This window comes from Mytilus galloprovincialis, chromosome 5 (genome assembly GCF_965363235.1).
Source record: "Mytilus galloprovincialis chromosome 5, xbMytGall1.hap1.1, whole genome shotgun sequence".
NCBI classification, from domain to species: Eukaryota; Metazoa; Mollusca; class Bivalvia; order Mytilida; family Mytilidae; genus Mytilus; species Mytilus galloprovincialis.
Window position 1 is genome coordinate 30,699,285 of NC_134842.1, and position 11,828 is coordinate 30,711,112.

The window sequence follows — 11,828 nt, forward strand, 5'->3', positions numbered from 1 at the left end:
ATACTAGCAGTACAGGTATCGGATTCGACACGGAACGTGTTACAAAACTGGTAATACTAATAATTATGTGGAAAACAAAAGGGCCAGTATTGGTGTAATTTCATACACACCATTGTTCTATTGATATATATGTCGTACTGACTTTTCTGCTGCGTCTGATGACTTTTAGCGCCTGGTGTAAAACAAGATGAAGATGTTTATTTGTTGAAATCAGTAATCAAAGGGCTAAACAGATTTTACACAATAAAATAGCAAGTCTCACTTGATAATAAATTTAGAATTTCACAACTGAACTAAATTAAGGGACATAACTCTATGCAAATTTTAATCAATTAAATAAAACATGCCCAAACTCTATTTTATCAAGTGAAACAGCTTTACAAAACTTAACGTACAGGTTAATGCATAATACAATATGTTAAATTAGCCGAATCGTTTCAACTTAAATGGATACTTAATTTTAAATGTTTTGCATAATAACTTGTTGCTATAAAAACAATAAACTTTTAAAATTAATAAAATCTTTGTCATACTATTTTAAAAATATTCAATCGCATAAAATCTAATACCAAATACAATTTATTTCTGAATAAATTAGTAAATAAAATAATTCTTTACAGTATTTACTCTTATACAGTTCTCTTTCATTTCAGATAGGGAGACATTTGAAAAAAAGTCTCACTTCCGGTAAAATCCAAAATGGCGGACATCATACTTAAATTAGCCCTATATCGAAGGCTAGTATGTGAAAAGGTGTTGTTAACATGCTACTATCATAATATTTAGTACAAACTTTTGTTTTGTACTACTTTTGGATATATGATATAGATAAAATGTCTTCAAAAACCCTACTTCCGGTAAAATCCAACATGGCGGATAAAGTACCAGAATAAGCTTATCTTCAGGGAGGGTAATTGAAATGTGTTTTAAAGTATTGCTGCTATCATTATATTGTGCAGGAACCTTTCTTTGGTGCTTCTCATGGATACAATGTATAAGACATATGTCTTTGAAACCCTTACTTCCGGTGATATCAAATATGGCGGACATAGAAATATTGATAATTTTTCCTTTTAATTTTTTTTTTTAATCATTTTTCAAAATGTAAATAAAATGTTTTTTTTTAGCTGGTCATTTAACTTTTGGCTTTACGTCATCCTCAAAACCCCTTATTCTATTCAGCTATATATGTTTAAATACAAAATTAACACTTCCGGTAAAAAAAACAATATGGCGTAAATTGCAAAGATGAGTCCTCAATCCATATCTTCGATGTAGAGTTTTGGATAGATTGATTAAAACAAAATAAAATCACTAAAGTTCTTAAACATCTCTAGAATGACTTATTTATGGCCGTAAATACATGTTTATTCAGAATGGGAGAGCTCATTTTCCAAATTTACAAAGATCGTGGTATTGTTTCTTGCATCTATAATGTACAAGCTCCTGATAAGATGAAGAGGCCTCACAAAGAATTGTCCAAAAGGGTTCCCATTGATCATATTTTCCCCTTCGCCATTCATAAGCGATGGACTAGTTAGCATAAGAACCAATACCAAGCTTGTTACTCATTCGTACCCGCCATGGTATATTGCACGTTTTACTTGCTGAAAAAGACTAGACCGAGTCGTGGGAATAGACTCAATAAGTATTTCCTCTTCTTCCAAAAACACATTTTTTCTTGCTTCGTTAACCCCATCTGATAAGTTTGTTCGATCTTACAACAAAACCACGTATCGTTCTATCAATGACATTGTCAAATCCATATCTGGTGATGTTGGCTGATCAATCATCGTTCTAAATGATAGAGTCACATCTTTAAACACCATCCATGTCACAAACGAAGTTCCTTTTCCAGCAAACGTGTAATCTCTCAATGCCTAGTGTATTTGGAAGGTCATGGATAGATATATATCTGAAGCTTTTCCCACTTTTAAATGCAAGCTAATGTTTGTCTGCCCCTATGTCACTGAAAAGCGAACCAGCAATGCCAGCAACATCAGTATCGACTGTTCGAGTAATAACTCAGTTAAGTCTGTGTTTCACTGCATCAGAAACATGCATCTTGATTCAAGTGTCAGCCTCTTCATGTAAACATGATGCTAAGCTTGGAACATCACCATGTGGTGGATAACACAGAACATCCTGAGCAATTGTTGATAAAACTACCCTTTCCTCAAAATCTATTGAGCAAGCTGTTCCGAATGAAAACTTAAAAGTTCTTTCTTATTGTCGTAATCTTGTTTTGACTCTTGCTTCTTATAACAAATGCTTAAGATATTTTATCTTATCTACCTCGAGATGTATTTTAAGTTTATCACCATGTTCACATTAAGGGGCTGACAATAGAATCATGGTGCATGTGTCTGATGCAATGAAACACGAACTAAAACGAGTCATGCATGATTCGAATAGTCGATCAGGCTCTAATGGATGGCGAAGGGACAAAGAGGATAACTTTTAAATAACTCTTTCTAAGGCCTCATCATTTTGTCAGAAGCTTGTACATTGTGGATGTACTGGGGAATGCGGTTCAATGCCAAAAAATGCTACATCCTAAGCATCAGAAAAAAAGCCATAAATTCTACAGTTTAAATGGAAACATAATACAACAAGTCAAATATAACACGTACATAGGCCTACAAATTTCGGAAGACCTCAAATGGACCACCCACATATTAAAGCGGCAAAGAAAGCAAATTCAACACTAGGCTTTCAAAGAAGAAACTTGAAATACTGCCCACAAGATTGCAAAAAAAACAGCTTACTTCTCGCTCGTTGATCAAAGATGGAGTATGGATCCACAGTATGGGACCCCTACACGGTAACAAACATAAATAAGCTAGAAAGGATACAACGGCAAGCGGCAAGATTTATCGCCATATATTACAAGTCAAGAGAAGACAGGTGTGTCTCCAATATGCTTGCCCAACTGGAACTACCATACCTCCAGACAATTGCAAGACGAACACAGTGGTTTAGGGGCTGATTCCCGCTATTGAACCAGACGAATTTCTCAAAAAGGACGTCCTATTAGAAACATAACTGCCAAGAAGTTCGAAGAATACCACGCAACAAATATTGTGGAAAAGCAGGTAAATAATCACTCTAAGTGTTTTGACATTCCACTCAGCAACACACCACAATACTCAATCTCATTCTTTGTAAAGACAAAAATCGCGTTGAATCAGCTAGACGACACTGTAGTGCGTGCATCAAGCGTAGAGAACGTCAAATCTGCTCTAACGCTTCGTCAATGAATCGGCGGCGCTCTCTCAAACCGTTATATTAAAGCCAGAATTGGTATCGGCAACGTATGCATACATATACAGATACAGAGGATGTCGCGGTCGTTGTTAACTTAATGTGGAAAATCGGGTCTCCAATGCACTGCTGTGTTTGCATGAGGTGGTGACTGTGAATAAACATATATTTTTTGCCAAATAGTAGTAATTTGAAAAATGTTTTTGTACTTCAGTAATTTCATTGTGTTTTAACCAATCTATCTAAGACTCATTTTTGAAGTTTACACCATATTGGGGGTTTTTTTTACTGGAAGTGTGATTTAAAAATTTACAATAGAATAAAATTAGTGGTTTTGAGGATAACTAAAAGCCAATAGTTTAATGACAAGCAAAATAAAACCAACAAAAACATTTTCTTTACATTTTGAAAAAAGTTGAATATTAAAATAGAAAATTGATATGTCTATGTCCGCCATTCTGGATATTACCGGAAATGAGGTTTTTAAAGAGATGTCCTATACATTGTATCCACGAGAAGCACAAAAGAAAGGTTCCTGCCCAATGTAATGATAGTAGCAATACATTAAAACACATTTCAATTACCCTCCCTGAAAATAAGCTTATTCTAGTACTATATCCGCCATGTTGGATTTTACCTGAGGTTGGGATTTTGAAGACTTCCCATCTATATTATATATCCAACAGTAGTATATAACAAAGGTTGGTACCAAATATTATGTTAGTAGCATGATAATAACACATTTTCACATACTAGCCTTCGATATAGGGCTGATTTAAGTATGATGTCCGCCATTTTGGATTTTACCTGAAGTGAGTCAATTTTTTCAAATGCCTCCCTATCTGAAATAAAAGAGTAATAGTTGCAGAAGGTCTATGCCAAATTTCATGCTTGTAGCAGGATGTGCACAATTCGTCTGAAATATGCTTGTAGCCGCCGGACTATTATTGCAACATATTAAAATAAAGAATATACATAATAAAGTAGAAAATAAGGTTTCATTTCTTTGTTATTCAGCTTTCGATCTAACTCTATAATCTTCATTTATCAACAAAAGACATTTCTCCCGGCAAATAAAATTACAAATTATCTCCCCTGTACATTATAATACTTAAAGTTAATATGGATACAATATGAAATATTTCCGGACTTTCACTCAACTTTTGAAAATAACTATTTAAAAATCAACTATATATTTCTAAACATGGAATAAATTTGTATAAAATAAATTCTTAAAACGTTTGTCAATTGTTTACAATAAATAAAAAGCATCGCGTCCTAAGCGTAACCAACACAAAAATAATTAATCTCAATAGAAACAAAATGAAATATATACAAAATATATACAATTAATTTAAGTGAATTTCATAAAATGAATTTTAACTTCTGTTAGCTTTACCCAAAATTATAAAGTAATTAAAACTTTGATTTAAATAAAACAAAAATACAAAAAATATAATTCAACTTACCTGGTGTAAAAAAAAAGAGAAAGTTCTGGTAAATGAAGATGTTTATTTGTTGAAATCAGTAATCATAGTGACCGTTGAAAACCTAAACTGTTTCCATGCGGGCGTGGTCACATGATCACTGATTTCTTAACTTTCTCCTGTTTTCACCAATCAAAAGGTACCTTGTATTTCTCCCTTGACCTCAACCCTCCCCTAACCTGTGACAGGTAATAAGTCAATAATTCATAGTCTTCTTTATAGTGAGTATCTTTATTTCACCTTTTTTGCTCATCGCCTATTGAAATCTTCATAGAGTAGCATTTTTAAAAACATTGAACAAATAACCTATTTCATTTTTGTTTTTATCATGAAATCGGGATGTTAATTCGCTGTTGACTGCGCATTTATATACAAATCACATATCTATGTCATTGGTTTGAATGAAATGAAAATATACGATGAAGAAAAACTGAAAATATTTTTTTGACAATCGCATGTTAATCTTTCAAGTTAAATTTGGGGTTAAATTCTTGCTGTTATCTATTGGGTGCATTTCTGTAAATATTGACAATGCATTTTCCCATAGAAGATCCCTTTACCGCTAAAACTGTACCACTTTTACTATGAAGTTTTGAAAAAAATCTTATCCTAGAATGGTAAGTTCATATGCTCTACAATTTTTTCAGAGGTCAAAATATAGGCCTGTGCGGCTTATTTTCAACGTTTATAAGCCCCGAACTTCTAAGAGTTTAAATTAACACTAACTTTCTAAACTATTCCTACCTCGACCGTAGGGTTACCATAGATTTCAATATCAACAACAAGCAATAGCCTTTCAAAACTGGCTAGTCGACTCTTAGCTGATGAAAATGGAAAGTGCTCTCGCTTTGTAGATTAATTAATTTACTAGAATAGCCACGTGCATCAATCAACAAATTTTACCACACACGTTAGGTCACACGTTATGAAGTAGTATATACCGTTTAACGTTGTTGTTCACGAAACTCCAGAAGATTCGACTATTTATAGATAAAAGTTACCTGTGTACCAATATCATGAATAATGACCAGGCAAAATCTAATTGCTAAAATAGAGAGGACAAATCCGATACTCTACGGGATTGAAGGACATAACTAGGTTTGGATTGTCCTAACCAATCAATAAACTTTGATTATTCACGTCTCGTAATATCTTCCAATCAGGTAGCAAGAAAAATTCACGCACTAACTGTCCATCGTTCAATTCTTAATCTCGACTCCTAGGAGTCGATAATAATCACATGCATATTTTCTGGTAACTTTCCAAACATATGTCTCTATGAGATGCAACCTACAGATCAGAACTGGGAACCAGTAAAATTAATTTTCTGTGAATATTCTAAATCCCCCATACTAGACATGTGTTTCTTCATGAGGTTGTTAATCTATATGCAGTATTGCTACTAGTATTCATCAAGCGATTTCTTTTTGCAGTACATTATAGAATATATATATATGGTTCATGAAAAAGCACAAAATTTCGAATAAGAGGATTTGATTGTTTTAGTAGTCTTTATGTACTCAATCGCTGTTAATGCTTTCGTTCTTCTTTCAATAGATACTATTCAATGATGAATCTGACAATAAAAACTCATCTGAAAGTTTGCTGTTTGGGAACATTATCTATAACAAGGAATGGCAGATATACGATTTCTCTTATCACATTCGTTATGATACAATGCCTAAAAGTAGATGACAATCTCATTCATATATTCATTTTGTTAGTTTGTTTGTCCATAAAATTTTGCCTGATTATGACATACCAAAGAAATGCAGTCGAAATCGTTGACGATGAAATAATTCGAAAAAAACATAATTAGCCTTTTATAGTCTTTTTTTACTTGATATATTCTTCATTTCTTTTATTCAAACTAAACTTCCAGTACCAAAAGATATTGAAATCTCAGATTATAATATGCAGCAAATCTTTAAAATAGCTACAGTTCAAGGAAATGTCAAAACAATGTTAATAACTTTACACTTTACATAGCTCTCTATAATTAATGTAACGTGCATTGGTTTTCATTTTACAATGTACTTTACAACATTGTACAAACGGCTAGATTTTAATTGTAATTGTTGTATTTTGAACAACTTTAAATGTCAAATTATTATTCCCAAGGTTTTTTCCTCAATTACTTTTGAACTTCTATCAATTTTACAATTATAATTTCATCCATTTTTGGTATTTAAACCCTAAATATGAAATCTTGTAGAGTAGTTTTGGACAAATTTGTTAGCAAAGGCAGGCAAGGTATTTTCTTTTTTTTTTTTATCTAATTTTTATCGACTGCTTCATAGACTTACGGCATACAAATTACTAAAAGAATTACTTGACGAAATCCAAAATTTTAACAATTGACTTTATCATTTTTAGCGCCTATTCCAACATGACATAGGATATTAAAACGATTACTCAATTTTATGAACATCACACACTCTATTTGCATTTACTCGTTTTTAAATTAAGAAAGCGTTAAAATTCTAATGTTGAGCAATATTGAGTGTCCTTATAAAATTACAGATAAAAAGTAGCTTTATTCGAATACAATTATGGTTTCCATATAGAATAACATGGAAAAGTCTCAAAACGTTTGATTCTGACAATATTTTGTTGTTAGCTTAGTTTGCAGGGCGTTTATTTTCGTTACAGTCATGTTAATTTACTATTGGGACTGTATAAACAATTACATTTTTATTATTTGAAATGAAAAACCTCACAAGCATGTATGTTCATTATTTTATTTCATTTTATTTTTTTATTTTTCAGTGGTACCTTCATGTTAATCATATCTTACCTTGTTTATGTTCATTTGAATCAGTTTTCATTTTATTCCTGGTACAGCAATTTTAGCGACTATGATTAAGAATGAAAAAGTCATTGTTCTTACGGCTGGGACAATGACTAGTATGGTTAAAATCAAATTGGCGAGGGATAAAAGTCTTTACAAGATAAGCATGTATACATAGTCGTTGATGATGAAAACAATTATGAAAAAATGTCACTTAATAAAAAGCGTTCAAGACAGTTACTTCGATTGCAACACAGATTAGCGAATAAATGGGTATTAATTTGCCACAACTAGTGTACGGCTTTGTAACATAGAATCAGACAAAACATTATGAACCACACTCGTTTTACCGTCTCATATATTTGTTTTAGGTATAATGTTTGATACGACTTTTGATAATATTATTTGGGCAATGCTATACGTTTAGATTATACAAGATAAGTAATTCAATGACATACAATGTTAATATAAGCTTTTATTTCAGATGTTTCCCACTTTAACAGCTGTATTCATCTTGGTGCTAATAAGCGTCACCACGACAAGCGGTTGCAGACAATGTACAGTCAACGGGCAGCAATACAGAGGAAATTCCCGCTTTCAGTTTACAAACGGCTGTTCACGTTATAATTGTATGTGTAACTGTGATGGTAGTTGGAACTGCCCTGCTCAGGATACAACAAACGACTGTTCTGGATCAAACAATGGCGGGTTTCATTCGAATTGCAGACAATGTCAACTCAGTGGACAAAAATACGCAGGAAACAGTCAATTTCAATATACCGATGGCTGTTACCGGTATAACTGTGACTGCCACTGTGACGGAAGTTGGACTTGCCCGGGAAGCAGGACACAAAACCTTTGCTGAAAAATGTATGCTTTGTCATTAAATTGCATTTGATTAAAGGTTGATCTTGAAAGTTTTTTTTGTTATGGAACTTATTTCAAAATGATCAACACTGATCAGAATATCGCTAGAAGTCGGTCCCCGGGAGTACTATCGGAACAGAACTTCAGTACTGACAATATTTATACCAAACCATTCTATAATTGTTTGTTTATAAATTGTTAGTTTATTCATAAACAATACTTTTAGTCCCCTTGTTCGAATAGATTCAGCTTTAATTTCTGGTACGTTTTCGGTCATGTAGCTCCTCAACTGGTTTGGTTCTTACTTCCCCTAGATTTCAAATATTGAGCTTTTCAGAAGAAGGTTATTTCAGAAAGCTCTTCGGACGCATGGAATTTATAAAGTGTTATAAATCATGTTTCTATACCAGTCAATCTTATCAATATTTTGAATGTTTTTTCGCTGTGAATGATTCGTACATGTACGTGCAATAACAAGTCAAAAGATACTTAAGGAACAAAAAAACCGCACTTATAACCAAAGAAAATAACAATCAAAACCAAGGAGTAAACAAAGACTCGGAAAACCATAAGACATTTACATCAACAGTCATAAATAAAACAAATAAGAAACAATACGAACTCCACTAAAAAGCGCGGGAGTAAAATCAGGTGCTCCGGAAGAGTAAGCATTTCCTGCACCGAATACGGCACCCGTCGTGTTATGTCTTTGTTAATGATGGGAGGTTATTCTGACTGAAGAAGAATATCAGATATGATTTCAGACACACTTTCGTCATAATGGCCAATCAGCTCATGATTGCGACCGTAAAATTTCGTGAGTGATGACCTTAATTTGATTGATTCATAGCCCTGTCAAAACTAGAGAAATGCGATATTCGCCGCCAATTACATTGTACATGTAGGATACGAAAGCAACGACTACAAATAACCATAAAATAAAATAAGGAGACGTGTTATGTGTTTTGATTGCCAAAGAGTCAATTATTCAGCGGAGTCTAAATGACGTTTATTTAAGCAATAGGTCAACAAACTTCCTTTATCAATAAGCACCAATGAGTATTAATGCAAAACTTTGTAATTCACTCTCTGTTGACAAAGTATCACGCCATTGTAACATTTAAAATATTTGAAATTACGTATGCATACTTGGTGCGATATTATGTATGCACTTTTGTACCAATAGTGCCAAAGGTTCAATAAGATTTGCTTATCCTTTCGAAGCACTTGAAATCTCGTCCCGTTTTATTAGGTTTATGTTTGTCAGTATAATATTTATCGGTACTTTGTGTTTTGTGTATTGCTGTTTGTTGGTTTTTTCGTTTTGTCAGTTTATTTTCAAATTGTTGGTTTGAATGTCCCTTTTTCTTCGGTTTTTCTTGAAATTGAATGTCATGGTTTAATTATTTAAATGTTTGCGAAACAAAAACTGCTTTCATTACCGGAGTACCTGAGTGTAAAAAAATATTGATGGGAGTTGCTAAATCTTTTCAAATTTTATGAAATATTGTGTTAGTTGCAATTGTTTTTTATGATCTTTCTTAGAAGGTTATGCTTTTGTATTTCGACAATTTTATCATTTCCCCCTTTGTTTGCTAGACTTTGTCTTAATACGATATACCAATCAACTCACAAGAGCCTATAAACGAAGTTAACCAGTGCTAAATAGTTGGGTCTGTTTGATTGTGTTGGATGAATTAATAGTGAGCCATGATCGTCGGAATGCAAACATAAAGTGATGGTTTATTAAAAGTGTCAATTCAAGCATTCTGCTAGGCAAAGAATCTTTTCAACAACTCTTTGAATGATCTTTATGTGGCTTGTTCCAAGACAAAATGCTGGTCTTTAAAATACGTTCTCTTCTAATTCATTGTATTCGAAATATGTATGAACTATTTGCAAATGGACGTTACGCATACAACAATCAATTATAGTCAACGACTCCTTTTTCAAGGACAGCGAGATATCAATTTACTCGTTCATTATTTGTATCATTGCTTTTCTACTTGGTTTTGTAATTCACATTTACAGTTCAACAATCCTTTCCTTTTTTATGTTTGTAATATCAAATAATTATAATTCTTTCTATTTTACGGTTTGGCCACGTAAACTGACACACCTAAAATTCACCATGAAGTAGGCAAAAACTGATTTTGCAGATTTTTCTTTCATTTAACAAGATGAAACACTTTGCTACAAGTAACATGACATCAAGAGAAAGACCATGTATGTATAAACTGACGCACAAATGATATATATTAATAGAATTAAATCAGTTGTATACAATTTAAATAAAAAAACCTTTTTTTACATGAATTCCTCATTTAAATGTGTCATTGCTGTATTTATGATTCGCGTTGGTACAAAATGTAAGTTTTTAATGCATAATATCTCCTTTTTTATTTTCAGATAATTACAATGTATAATAATCATTATAATGATTGTGATAATGATAGTGCTAATTTCATATTTGATGTCAAATCAAATCAGTGGATCAGGAAATTACAATAAAATGAACAGAAAATCAAGGTTTTTATATAAAAAAAAAAAAAGACACGCAGTGATTTTATTACACCTCAAAATTCAGGCCTTGATCAAGAATTTGTGGGGATGCTCCTAAAAATTGGTTTTGAATTAATTAATGGCTTATTTCTATCACTTACGTATAAACACCAGAAGATACCCAAAACCTCAATTTTTACCAAATTGATAACTATTTTTGTTTTTATTACAGAAATAAATACATGTAAGCAAAACAACAACTTATTTTCTGAGGGAAGACACATCTGCACAATGATTGTTGACAAAGTTATTGATATTCAAACTGAAACTATTAAATAGAATACATTGATTTAGTTTTCGTTGATTTTATTCAAAGAAATTCACAAAAACATTCATCTAGAGGTATGCCGTGAGGGTTGAGTTCTCATGAAACATGTTTAACCTCGTTGCATTATAGCACCTGTCCCCAGTCAGGAGCCTCTGACCCTGGTTAGACTTTTATGTTGTTTAATTTTAGTTAAGTTATGTGATATAGAGTTAAGTATGACGTAAATTTTCAGTAAATTAGTACACATTTTTATTAAGAGGCCAGCTGATGCCCATCTCCGGTTGCGGGATTTTCTCGTTGCATTGGACATCCATTGGTGGCCTTCGGCTTTTATCTGCTCATCGGTCGGGTGGTTGTCTTTTTGACATATTCATCATTTCCATTCTCAATTTTATCGTAAATAAATTTCATTTTTATGTAATTTATTGTCAAATACAATTTATTGCCGTTTTCTGGTATAAGGTTGCTTACGTTAACTGGTTATTTTCTCTTTCAAACAATGTACCGTTATTATAATATAATAAAATGTAATTATAATATTAAAATTGACATTTTCATACAAATTGACCAATGCGTCATTTTATTTGAT

At 32.5% G+C, this 11,828-nt stretch overlaps 1 long non-coding RNA gene across 1 annotated transcript; it reads left to right on the forward strand.

The window, feature by feature from the left end:
• Positions 1-6,955: 6,955 nt before the first annotated feature.
• LOC143074435 (uncharacterized) lies at positions 6,956-8,462 on the forward strand. The gene is made up of 2 exons (XR_012977858.1): positions 6,956-7,004; positions 8,027-8,462. It is a non-coding gene; the product is annotated as an uncharacterized LOC143074435 (long non-coding RNA).
• Positions 8,463-11,828: the final 3,366 nt, after the last annotated feature.